The sequence below is a fragment of the Phalacrocorax aristotelis genome, chromosome 4, assembly GCF_949628215.1.
Source record: "Phalacrocorax aristotelis chromosome 4, bGulAri2.1, whole genome shotgun sequence".
Classification (NCBI taxonomy): Eukaryota; Metazoa; Chordata; class Aves; order Suliformes; family Phalacrocoracidae; genus Phalacrocorax; species Phalacrocorax aristotelis.
The window spans coordinates 6549831-6562988 of record NC_134279.1 but is presented as its reverse complement, the minus strand read 5'-3'; the positions used below and the strand labels follow the sequence as shown (position 1 = coordinate 6562988).

The following is a 13158-nucleotide window of genomic DNA, read 5'->3' as shown; positions in this document are numbered from 1 at the left end:
TCTTTCCTCTCTTCTTTTTCTTTCTTGAGGGAAAAAAAAAAAAGTTTTTTTGGGGCAAAATATTTGAGAGCTGTAAACTGCTGAATGCCTTATACCCTCAAGTTCAGTGGGAATGCTTTGCAAACAGCTATAATCTAGCACTCTGAATAATTTTGAATAATTTACTGTGGCTACTTTATTCTGTGATCTGTTAGAGCCAGGCTGCAGTAATTGAAGCTGAAGTAGCTTAGCCACTGGAACTGCAGAAGACAATAGGGGTGAAGTGTTTCAACAGAGTATAAGGGTTTGATCAAAGTCCTGTGCGTTATCAAAAGTAATTCCCTGTTGTAACAGGAGATTGCCTGCTGGTACACATGTTTTTAACAGATACCAAAGCCTATTATTGTCTATTATTTCTGCAGAAGGATGAACTTCTGTTCAACAGCCCATCCTTTAGGAGAAGTAAGTTCAAAGAAATGTCGAGCAAATGTCGCTAGTCATTTTGAATTAGTGGTGCGAGCTCATGAGGTCACTTGTAAAAGTGACGTAATATGCAGAAAACCTCTAATAACTGAACATATGTTGTATGTAGGGCAAGAAGCAAAGCAAACTGGAACACTGACATGAAATTGAGCAGCGTGTATTCTGTATCCACATCAAAGGTCTGGACGGAAGACATTTGAGACAAGGACGTGGAGCTGGTAATGTCTCTATTTTTCTGGCTTGTAGCATCAAACATGAATGCATTGTATTCCAACAGTCTGAACTTCAACCTCTTAAAGCGAGTTCAGACCTGAGGAGATTTAGCATTAATGGCACAGTTGCAAATAATTGGGGTTATTTTGCTTGTTTCTTTGTTTACCTCCATGATCAAATGATTACATTTGTGGATCTGGTGATACACATTTAATGAAATGCCATGTACTAAATATTCAAGATTTTTCTTTTTTTTTTCTCCTGAATGGGGTAAGAGGTTGCATGCGAGAATTCTGATGTTTGTTGCAGTTGTATTAAAATGCACAAATTAATTCTCTGTTAATTAACACTACAAATTAGCATGCTATGATTTTATGATTTTTTTTTCTTGAACTATGCAGATTGCTTAACTATGGAGCCTGCTGCTTCATGACGTTCAACCCTTTACATTTGCTGCTTAGGTTTCTCTATAAACCTGAGCTCATAATGAGGATGAAAGTAAATGGAAGAGTTACTTTAGGAAGACCTCTAAGATAGCTCTCATTTGGAGAGGCCATAAGGTGCAATTAATTATCATGTAGAAAAACTAACATTGATGCTTGAAGCGGCAGAGCCTAGCTTTTGGCGTGAGTTAGCAAACCCACTTTTCAGGTCCTTGATTTGGGAAGGGGCTGTGCAGTCTCAAGGTTTGAAGGTAGCTTAGTGCATCGTAGCTTTGGCTGTTTGCTTTGCAGTCCATTCTGCAGTGCAAATGCCTCTGTGATTTCCTTGGAGGAGGGACAAAATATTGTCCACTCCTAGAAATAAAATGAGATTACATCAACCGTAAGATGGGTCCTGTTGTTTGAGTGCATATGCAGCACGGAACGACTGATTCATTGCTTGCCTGTGCTGGATGTAACCATTTTATACCACTGCAAAATGAGTGTAAAACCCATGACTTACACTGTGAAGCTTTAAAGTGCGCTTCATTTTTGTATTTATGGTTCTGTCTACGTTTCTGAGTTTAGTGGAACTTCCAATGCAAAGCAGCTCCTGCAGGCAGCCCAGAGAGCTGCCCAGTCTGGGTAATGGGTGGACTGGGATTCTTACTGCCTTGCACTGCACCCCAGTATTTAGTCAAGATGCACACTGTACATGGTTGGGCAGAAATGGTGAATGATGACTGTAATATCCTGTCCTTGTTTAAAATTGAATGCTTTTGGGAACTTATGGCATATATGTGTGTAATACTTGCCTTCTCAGATGTAACTGGCAGTTTAACTGAGGACCTTTGTTCAGTATAGTTTGTGATTTGATTTATTTTGACTATCAACTGTGGTGATCTCTTAGAAAATCACTCTGAAGTAACTCAGAAAACATTTCTCAGGAAATAATCCTGTTGATATCTTTAAGGCATGAGTGTTATTCTCCGTGCTCAGGATGGACAAAGAAATGAATTCTTTACATTCACTGGGGTCACTTTCTTTTTTTCCAAGTGCAGGAAGAGCACAGTGCCTCCAAAGCAGCTAAGCATTACTGTGTGCAGAATATGTGTTTGAAGAGCAAAGCTTTTCACCCATCAGCTGTCCCGAAGCACATCAGGTGAAATTAGGTGGCTACAGAGTCAGTAACATTAAAATTCAATGGGAGATGCCGACATCGGCATAGGATGATTTCTGGTCCTGGAGCCTTCATGCAAAGTGTACGATATTCCTCTCCTCTAATCAGAAGCAGATTCTGCCCTCCCAGCTTTCCCTGTACTCTTGCTCACATTCTTATGAGTAGTGTGGGCCAGTCAGTGAAAACTTAATTTCCCATAATATCTTCAAGGAAATCCGTGGGATTATCACCACCTGTTACCAGTGTGCAGCACTGATGCTGTTCCACTCTGCAAGGTGAGGTAGAAAGTAAATGCAAATGTGAATGACAGTTGCAGGAGTGGATGGCTGCAGAAGAGCCTTGCGGGTATGATTTCCTGCCTCAGACTCCCTGTCTGGATATCTCAGGACTCTACACTTCATTCCATGTTTTTCCTCTCTTTATTTTCCCCCTTCATCTTTGTATACCTTTTCTGGTCTCTCTGTGCCTCACTAATGCTTTTTGCTCTCGTGTTTTCAAATTGTTTTCATAGCAAAAGACCAAAATCCAACCAACTAACAAAAAGTTGAATTTATTGTAACAGGTCTGAACACGCAGACTCTGATACTGGTGGGGCATACACTGTGGGTGGGATTCAGTTGCCTAAGCATTAAGCCCTATTATGCTCTGGAAGATGCCCTGGGGTAACTCACTTGGGCCTGCATTTGCCCAGAAGGGCACGAGGTGCTGTCTCATTTGTCAGCCTCATGGAGACATTTTCAGATGCCCCGAGGCAGCTGAAATGCCCTTGGAGACCTATGTTTACACAACTGAATCTCACCCGCAGTGAGGCACTGTGCTCTGTGCAAAGGTTGAGAGGAAGTATCCTGATGAAGTTGTTTTTTTTTTTTGACAGAAAATTGGGGTTTTATTCTTTTGTGTGGTATGTACTTTTCCTGTGGGCAGAATTCCCAATGAAAGCTTGGTTGTTCAGCACATGAAAGCTTGGCTGTTCAGCTCATGGCACGCAGGCACCCTGCCAGATGGGGAAGAGACGTTATCCAACCAGTTTCGCAGCAGCAGCAGGTTATGCCAGTGACTCCCATGCTCTGTTGTACATTATCGGCACTTATGAAGCCTTGCATTTATAATGGAATAATATGCTGTTTGGAGGGTGCTTTCCACTGGTTTTGAATCTTACTTTTTGCCAGGGAAAAAAAAAAACAAACAACCAACAAAAAACCAAAATAGGAACAATTAGCAGAATAACAAGCAATATCAGGAATGCTCGTCTTCCTAGCATAACCCTAAATTGTTGTAATATGGGTCCATCTGGAAATTGAATAGTTGTGTCTTGTTTTCTTAGTGATCTTGGAGCAAATAATGAGAAGGTAAAGAAGACTTGAATGTTTTAAAACAAAAGAGAATATATTCCTGGAAGAATACGGAACAAATTGCTGTTCTGGCCCCTTCTTTTTGTTCTCTGCCTTGCCTTGTGCTGACTTTGTGGAGAGTGCATAAGGATTTATTTGGAAATGCAGCCCTCATTCCTGTGATCATCTCCACATGGGGGCAGAGGTCTGTCTGTCTATCATTTTTGCTGGGTGGGGCTATTAGTTTTGAAAAGATCTGGGTAACAGACAACTTATATGTTTCTGATATTTCTTAATGTGGTTATGGTGGCTTGTACTTCCCTCCTGTCACTGAGGAGGGGATTTTCAAAAGTGCTCTGTTGGCCTGAGTCTGTTCCTATTAAAGGCATCAGGGAGACTCTCCTGAGTGTAATGGAAGTTGACAGTGGACAATAATAATCAGTCTTTTTTAAAAAACCTCATTCATAACGTTGTAGACAGCAGGTAGAGTAGTTGAAATTAAATACTTGGTATACAGGCAGCCTGTCAGTAGCTTCTAAGAAAATAGGTATGCCTGAATTCTGCACTGAGAAATGTAGGTACTGGTGTGTGCTGGCCAAAAGTCTCGATTGGCAATTTTTGTTGCTGGGCAAGAATGGAGGGAAAAGGGAAACCGAGGGTAGAATATATGCTGTGAACATAGATGCTTATGTCAAAAAACAAACAAACAAACCAACCACCCCAGATGAAAATTACTCTTGGGTTTGTTACTTACCTATAGGTATTATTGATTTTAGTATTCTTTTGTCATTATCCTGTTATACTCCCCACTTCTTTTGCTATGATTTATTCCACAGTATGCTTAAGCAGTGAATGCATGATTGAAAAGTATTGGTATAATATATAAAATATATCAATAAAGGATGCTGGTGGGGGTAGTCCATCTAAGTAAACTAGAACAGGTAAAGTACAGAAAAGCTTGGAAAGAGTTTTTTGTGTTTTGTCATGTCATAGTAACTATGACATTGATTGTAGCTATTCTGATTGCCTGAAGATCACACTAGCAATATTTTACCTCTAGCATAAAATGTAATATGGACATAATACGCATAAGCAGTGCCTGTCCCCAAGGAGAATTTAAAAGGAGTGAAGGTAGACATCCTTGAAGCACTCATGGTTTTTGCTGAAAGGGACAGGATTTATATCCATCTGTTATATCACTGCACTTTATATAGTTATGTCAAGCCTTTTGGATGTTGTTAATCCCAAGCAGATTTCTTTCTGAGAACTGCTACAAGCTGTTACAAGGGTTGTTCAATACTATCAAATGCTGTTCTGGCAACCTGTGATAGGACAGTTGAAGAATATTCAGATGCTCAGGCATCAGGCATTACCCATATTATTCCTTGAACATTGATTTTTAGCACCCGATTTATGAAACCCATTTGACCTTCCTGTACGTTTGTTGAAATCTGGTAGTGCTGTCTGACAGCCATGAGTTTTTGCTACCTTTTGAAATTTAGTTAGGAAAGCTATTAGCTGGAAATCCCTGATATGGTTTCCTGTTTTATCTATTTTGGAATTAATGTGATCAGATGAGTTTTCAAATTGGCTTGGACAGTGCCAATACTGAAGTATTTCTCCTACAGCTATTCTAGTATCATCAGTAGTTGTCACTAATCATTCCTCTTTAACACAATATTACATTCTAGCTATCTGCTTTTTTTTCTAGCCTCTCTACATACATAATATATATCTCAGCTGTTTCATTCATGTTATTTTGTTAGGAAAATGGGATATTTATCAGTCTATATTGGTAGATTTCCTACCAAAAGGATAGGGGGAGGTGTTTTGCTTTTTTCAGCATTAAGCCTACAGATGTTTTTATTAATCAAGTTATTCTTCCAGGAACACTTTTTTTCTTTATCTTCTGCCTTCAAAGGGAGGGAGAAGTGATGCTGAATTTCAGTTTTGCTCAGTCACATTTATCATGTAAAAAGTTTCTGTACTTGATTGGAAGTTGCTGTGACAAATGTGAATAAAAGAGGGAGAGATAATTACTACTTTGCAATAGTGCAAAATGTAATTGCAGAGTCAGTGCTACTGGCTAAGTAAGCCAGAAGAGAGCCAAAAAATGTGCTAATGCTGCAGAGTTTTGTTCTGGATGCCAAAATTGAACTTGATCTTCCCCATTGGTATTCTAGTATAGTATTCTAATCCTGTCTCATTTCAGAGAGAACTGTGGCATTTTGATTTAATTTTGATAGACAATCTACATTTCCCTAAGCTAAGCAGGGTTTCTGGAGAAGGATGCAAGGTCCTTGTTAGAGGATGTTGTTCGCAAGTCCCAAGCTGGTCCTTTGCTTGCAAAAGGGAACAAGGCATACTCTGGCACCTACGTCTTTTTTTGATTAGGCTTTATGGCAGTAAAATATTACCTCTGTCAGGAGAAGAAAAAAAAAAAAATTCCACATCTGACCACCTCTAGCCCCAGCAAGGTCGGTCCTTGCTTAGGTTTACTAAGTCTGTTGTATCTGACTGAAGCCTGGAGCTGTTTAATGCAAAAGCTGTCAGGATTATCTTCACCATAGCGTGGCTAAACTGGGAAGTGGAGAGCTGGTTCATCGCCTGTGTCCTGGATGGCTTGCTCTGGGAGTCCCTGGAGTCCCAGCTGGGATTTAAATCTTGCTTTGGTGACGTCTCTGTTAGCAGTGGTGGCAGTCTCTGGGAATCATTCTTTCATGCTCAAAAGGGCTGTTTCTTCCCTGTGATTAACTGCATTAAAGTGAATTAAGTACTAAAACAGAGTTCAGCAAGGAAACACACACCTTTTAAAAATGAACAGAATATTCACTTATTATTGATGCTGATCCACTGTGAGAACTCTTACGAAAAATTAGAAGAAATTATACCTTGGACCATTGCAACTCATGGCTCTTGTGATGAGTTGTGGGCAAAGAGCATCTCTGGGGTGGGATTGTTGTGACAGCTGTGACTTGCAAGGCAACATAGTGACCAGCATTTGGGAAAAGAGATTTTTGTATTCCTTGACCCTGAACCGATTTACACGCTTACAGGGACTGCAGACCTACTAGTGCTGACAACAGATGGCTCAGAATATTCTCACAGGAGTGCGTGAAGTAAAAAGGGAGATGGGTAATAGCGTTCATGATACTGGCCCTGAAGTCCAGAGTTGTTAAAGGCTGTGAAGTGATGTAAAGAAAATAGCTGACCACAATGGATGTGTAGCAATAACGAGGTGAAACTGCGTTGCCCTTTTCACAGAACTGATAGTGTTTTAAATATTCCACTCTAAGTCATTTGCTTGGGAGTAAATGAAGTCAGAAAGTCCTTAGGTGCCTGGTAAAAATGTGGTTAATTCAACTACTTAGCTGAGGTTGAAGAAGCTGCGCAAATCCAAGGACTGTCTTGTGCTTCATTTGTTTACGTTTAAAAGTTTATGCTTCTTCCCATTTGGTTTGGTCATTTTGTTGAATATATGCAACAAAGAAATAAGAACTGTGTGCAATTGGAAGCATTTCCAGATGGGTTCTGCATTACAAGTGGGAATATACTCTGTGGGATTTGTGAGAAGGGATATAAGCCAATATACAGAAATAAAGAGTATACTTATGGCTTGAAAGTACATTTAGCATAGGCATTCATAGTAAATCCCCAGAATACACCTGAAGGAGTGGAATGTGCTCTGGAAGTGATGCTTCATCATCATCACATATCATTTTTCATCACAAATAAAATTTTCAAGGAGGCAGGAAATGTGGAGTGACAGTACACTAAGGAATGCCTTGCCACCTCTCAAGCCACATGGCAAAATTTATGCTGGGGAAATGATCTGGTTTGCTTCTAATCTTATATATGTGGAGCTGGGAAACACATACAAAGGGTATTACAGAACACAGCATCAAAAGAAAACCCTGATGTGTTGGCTCTGCAAGCTTCCTCTAGGGGATTTTACAGAAAGCATAGCTTCATATCTCATTGCACATGTCTAAATAAATATTAAAGGCAAGCATTTTGCATAAGATGTACTATGGTACAAGAGCAGGATTATTGATTTATTTGCCCCTGGCAAAAGCGTTTCATGGACGTAGTCATCATGTCTAATTATTTGTTATAGTATCTTGACTTTTTTGAGTGTTGTGTATCCAACAGTATTTGCACAGAAGCTCATTTGAGAGAGGCTTTAACATTTTTGTAGAGGTTGAAGTTGGTATGTGTTTAACAAACATGCAAGTTATTTTGGAAAATGACGGCAAGATAGATCAAAACTGGCTGTAAACTGCTGCTGAATTCACAACAGGGAGTTGGGCTTACATCGGTTTTAATACTTCAGATTCCTCCCCAATCCGTTTCTTTCCCCTGTAGCAATTTCCAGCAAAAACACATCTTATTTCCCCTTGCTGAGACAGACCTAAGCATTCCCTTTCTTTGAGAACATCCAAATTCCCTTAGGCAGACACCCAGGAATGTGTAATTAAAAAAAAAAAAAAGACAGTAGGGGAGAGAAAGAAAAATAAGATAGCTGTGAGGGTAATCCGGCATTCATAATCAGTTCCAGAAATAGAAGCAAATATAAAGTGTCTTCTGAGTGTAAAAACTTAGTCAGTAGGTAGGTATTTGCACTCAATAGATATTTGCATATGTTCATATTTGATAGGTAAACATTTGATTTGCACCTCATATATGCATGCTACTAAAAAGACGGATATTTTTCCATCTTGTTTTGCAACAGATACTGCTCTGTGGAGATGGAAAATGGATAAATGTCTGATTCTCTCATCAGAAAGCGATTTCTTGGATATTTTCTGCTCCCTCAAGAAAAAATGAAGCATTTTTGTTCCTGCCTTGAACATCCTGTGAAAGGAAAAGGTAATGTTTCTAGGGTGTGTAAGTTCTCATTTTGGTATAGAAAATGCTGGGAGTTATTTCCATCCTGCCAGCAAGTCCCAGAACTGCCCTTAAATGTTTTCAGAAATTAACCTCATGGCCCATCCTCCTGTGTTTCCCTCTGGAGGTCAAATGGTTTTTAGGTAGGGAAGAAGAGCTGCCAGATTCATAGCTATGCAGAACATAGCTGTGCATGTGTGTGCAGAACTCTTCAAACAGTGCACCCAGGGTGTGCCAGGGTTGGTTCAAGATGGACTGAAAATAGTTCACACCATTCCGGTGAGGATTGCCAACCTGGGCAAACATCTGATGTTATCCTGGTGGGGATGCAGCTGGTCACTGATCATAATGTGGCCTAATTTTCAAGGTCAGTTGATCAAATCCAAAAATCTTGTAGAATGAACATCAGCTAGAAGTGTTTCTGTTGGTGTTTTTTCATCCCATTATTTGTGCTTTCTACTACTGGTCTATGCAGCAGATAAAGGGCTTAACAAGCAATGGAGACACCTGCCGTTAAAAGTTTTGGTATTGATCTCCTGTAAATTAATATTTTAATATAGCTAATTCATTTATAAACAAGGGAGTATCCACAGAAGCAAGAAGTAGGGAAAACTTTAAAATAGCAAGATTGCCAGAGAGCTAACGAGGCTTTTCCTCGGTCTTGTTTGCCTGCTCAGGTTTTGAGGGAGGGTTGCTTTTTTCATGAGTTCATCTGTGACCTGGAAGAGCCATGGTGACAAAGATTCTAAGATGATCATCCACAGAGTCATTGAAACCCCAGAGCCATATTTGTTCTGTCTCTAACAAAGGCCAAAATATTGGTTTATAACACAGTCTTTGCCATGAATTTAGTGTTTCCTTTCTTTAAAACCATCAGTTTAGGTCGTACTGCCCTTGTGTTCCTTCAAAAGTCTTTATAACTGAAACCCTTCCAGAAGGCAAAAAATTAAATTTCCTGCCTGAGAAGTACTGACGGATAAAATCTGCCTTGCTTCCTGTTTATACTCAAAAATCCTACTGTTGGATAGAATATGCCAAGTGCGCTTCAGTTGGTAATATTTGCATCATGAACTGTTAAATGAAAGTTTTAATTCATCAGCCTTTGATGAATTCTTTTGGTGCTATATATCTTTTTTTTAGAAATGGCTTTGTATATCAAATTAAAAAGAAAAGTTGCTGTGACAATGAGAAATGTACACGCAATACCTCTGTAAGCAGTTCAGATTTATGGTAACTCCAGGCGTACTCCTGTTGCTGGGTCATTCCTTGTGCTGTGTTGTTCCTTGTCTGGTAAGAAGAGCAAACTTTCTGAGAATCTAAGCCATCGCCCCTGTATTAAAGCCCTGCCCAAACTAGACACATTGCAATGACTTTGTAATTAGTGGCAAACCTGAGAGTTCTTGACTGTCACTTGGTGCTGGAAGCGTAATTCTTGGATGTGTACCTAATTGCTCCATTGTGTGAGACACGTGTTGTGAAGGTGATGTTCTCCTTGTAGCAAGTTTTCAGCTTGAAATGATATGGCAGAAGTGGAGGTGTGAAGTAGTGTCACAAAATGGGTCAAAAAATGATTAAAAGATTCAGTTACTGAACCTGATGTAGGCTTGCACAAAAAGTGATTTTTTTGGTTTTTTCCTAAAGCTGAAAAACTTGCAGGTTTTTCTAAAAATATTCCTTTAGTTGTGATTTTGTGAAGCAGATATGTAAAGCAGATAAATTAATACTCAGATCAATTAGCGAACATAATGCTTCAGCAGGCACAACCGTGGGAGAGACTATTTTTCTATGACAGTGATATACCTGAAATATGGTAGGTGCAGTTATTTTCATGTTTGGTAGTTATTAACATTTCTGAAGTGGCCAAAGCAACTGACTTGGCTCTAATGTAATGTAGTCTTTGAAATGATAGTGTTTTTCTAACGTTGTTGTTTGGTGATGAATATTTGCACATTTTCTTGGACTTGTTCCAGTAATTTACAAGGAGATGCTTTGTAGACTCTGCAAAACCCCAGAAAATTTCTTGGCTGGGTTTACTCAGACAAACTGAAATAAACCTTCAGTTCAAAGATATGATACATGCTATTCCTATTTTGAACACTGTACCTTCATCACATGTGACCTTGCTGTTTGATGATTTGGCACAATGCCACAGCATAATTCGATGAACCTCTGAAAATCGTGATTCTTTCATGTGGAAAACAATAAAAAGCATATGGTATCAATTATACTTCACCATTTCCCTGAGAATTCAAGCACCAGAAATAAAAAACACTGTCTGAAGACTTTGAATTTCCATTAACCGGAAACAGTTGGTATAAATTATTTTTACTGAAACTGCTCTACCAGTCCTGGGTAATAAAAGAAAAAAATAACACTGGCATTTGATTGACTTCATAGGTGCAAAATATGTCATGCTCAGAGGGAGCATAAAATTCTGGGTCGGGCAGTGGAATCATTTTATTGAATACCATATTTGTCATGGAAAAGCTTGGAAGAATGGTTTTTCTGTTACCTTAATTCCTACTGCATCTCTGCTGAGCATGGTGATTTGCGTGATCAAGTATAGTAGATAATGAATATGATGAGTAGCTACAGTAAAAGTAGGAGGTAAGAAGGGAGGCTTCTAGAACAATAAGACTTCTGGTGGAAATCAAAGCTGAGTTATTCAAAGAAACAGTTTTACTAGAAATGTATTTCTAAAGGGTTTTAGAAATTTCAGAGCCTTACTCTTCTACCTTTCTGGTGCCTTACTCTCCCAGTGAGCACTTTCATTATAAGTGACCTTAAGGAAGACAGCTACTAATCAAAGAGGGGGCTTGGTTTCTTTCATCTTTATTTTGAGATGGAATTAGTCTGCAGAATCTATAGTAGTTCTGATGCGGCAACATCTTCAGTCAATTGCAGTCAAACTCATATTACACTGCATTTGTCTTAACGCCCAACATTTATCTTTATTGCTTACTGCCACATCTGGTAAACAGCATTTTTTCCATAGTTTCTGTAATAAGAACAACTCTATAAAAGTCGTAGTGTTTACTCAAATAGAAACTTAAACTGAGCTGATAGTAGCTCTCTGATAGAAACTTCAACACAATGCATCTGGAATCATTACGGTAAAGCAACAAGCAAGTCAATAAACTGCTTGTTAACCAGAAACTAAAATAGGAAAGCAAGTTAACTTCTGTACTTCTAAATTTTGTACATAAGAAAGAGACTGTTATCCGTGTTAAATATGACTTAAATGAGTAGGATTGCTTGTGTAATTAAATACCACCCAGCATTAGGAGTTTATGTGCCTATAAAATTACAGTGTAGGTTTATTAGGCAATACTTATTACTTTCTGTTTTTATTCTAGAACTGGAATAGCATGAAACAGAACAGAAATTGGCCTTGAAACTTGGTATAAGTCTCACTGACTGGGTTATCAGAGGAGGTAAGTCAGTGTGCAAGAATGGCTGGCATTCAGAAACAGGAACAGAATTGCAAAATTGTGGAAACAGCAATGGAGAGAAAGGAGACGACGTTACACTGACGCTTTTTCTCTGTGGGTAAAGTATGCCTGGTGACTGATACCTGTAAAAGTGAGAAATTTGCTGTAGATTAAAAATAAATAAAAAAGAAGGCAGGTGGGGTGATGAAAAGAAGCCAATAAATCCCTGAAAACTCCATATGGGCCTCTGTGGGCTTCTGTTAGCATTTGTTGACAAGCAAGACTCCCATCTGCATGTCTTTTGTACTGCAGTTAGGACCACTGCTGTGTTAAATATGCTATATTCTAAAGCTGTGATGAGTGGCAGTAGCACTGAGAAATAAAAGTGGACAAAAGAACTGTGTCCAATGCATTTAGGATAAAAGGTTATATTAAATATGTCTTCGTTTTTGCAGAGGGTTGTGTAGGAGCCTTGGGCACATGAGAAGAAAGAAATCCTATCTAGGAGTTCAATAAGGACTCATTGAGTGGCATGCTACCGAAATCCTTTAAAAACAGCTGGTTTTCAAGCTGCTGCTCATATCAGTTTGAGAGAGTAGCCATTTTCCTGTGTGCTGGTAAAATACTGTGCAGGTGGCAGTAATGTAGCCTTTTTATTTTTTTTTTTTTTTTTAGTTCAGGCAGAGCTACAAAGGTCCTTTGGTTTAGGGTCTCTGTGCACAACCCTTTACTGATATATGATCTCGTGAGCCCAACTGCGTAATCCTGGAAGCTAGTATTGGTGGTAGGAGCCTGGATCTCTTCCTCAAAGCTCAAGGTCTGTCAGCCCATGTCCTGTTGTTGACCCTTGACGCTACCTGAAAGTCTGGTCCATTATCTGGGGTGTGATATTGCTGGGGACTGCCCAAATGCACCAGTTTTGCCTGGTGTCACTTCCAGTAGCCTGTGATTTGAATGGTGACAAAAAAAGCACCTTCTCGCTGATTCTTTCTGCAGCTTATTCCCTTTTAGGCTATGAAGATGTCAGACCTTGGCAAAATGGGACTTCTAGGACTGTGCCCATAGCATGACGTCCTTCTTTTAGTTCTGGCTACTTGAAGGTGGGTGCATAGTTGCTCCCAACATTTACACCTGAAGCAAATTCAAAATATACCCATCTGAATTATGATCCTGAGGGTCCTTATACTTGCCTGCTTGCCAAGCAATTATTTCTGGACATTCCCAAGAACAGA

At 39.3% G+C, this 13158-nt stretch overlaps 1 long non-coding RNA gene across 1 annotated transcript in view; it reads left to right on the top strand.

The window, feature by feature from the left end:
- Positions 1-251: 251 nt before the first annotated feature.
- Positions 252-13158, top strand: part of LOC142056023 (uncharacterized) — a 34806-nt gene continuing 21899 nt past the window's right edge. Inside the window, exons 1-6 of the long non-coding RNA XR_012660183.1 lie at positions 252-441; positions 572-680; positions 8341-8477; positions 10893-11102; positions 11852-11929; positions 12938-13026. This is a non-coding gene — a long non-coding RNA (uncharacterized LOC142056023). The remainder of the gene's footprint in view (positions 442-571; positions 681-8340; positions 8478-10892; positions 11103-11851; positions 11930-12937; positions 13027-13158) is intronic.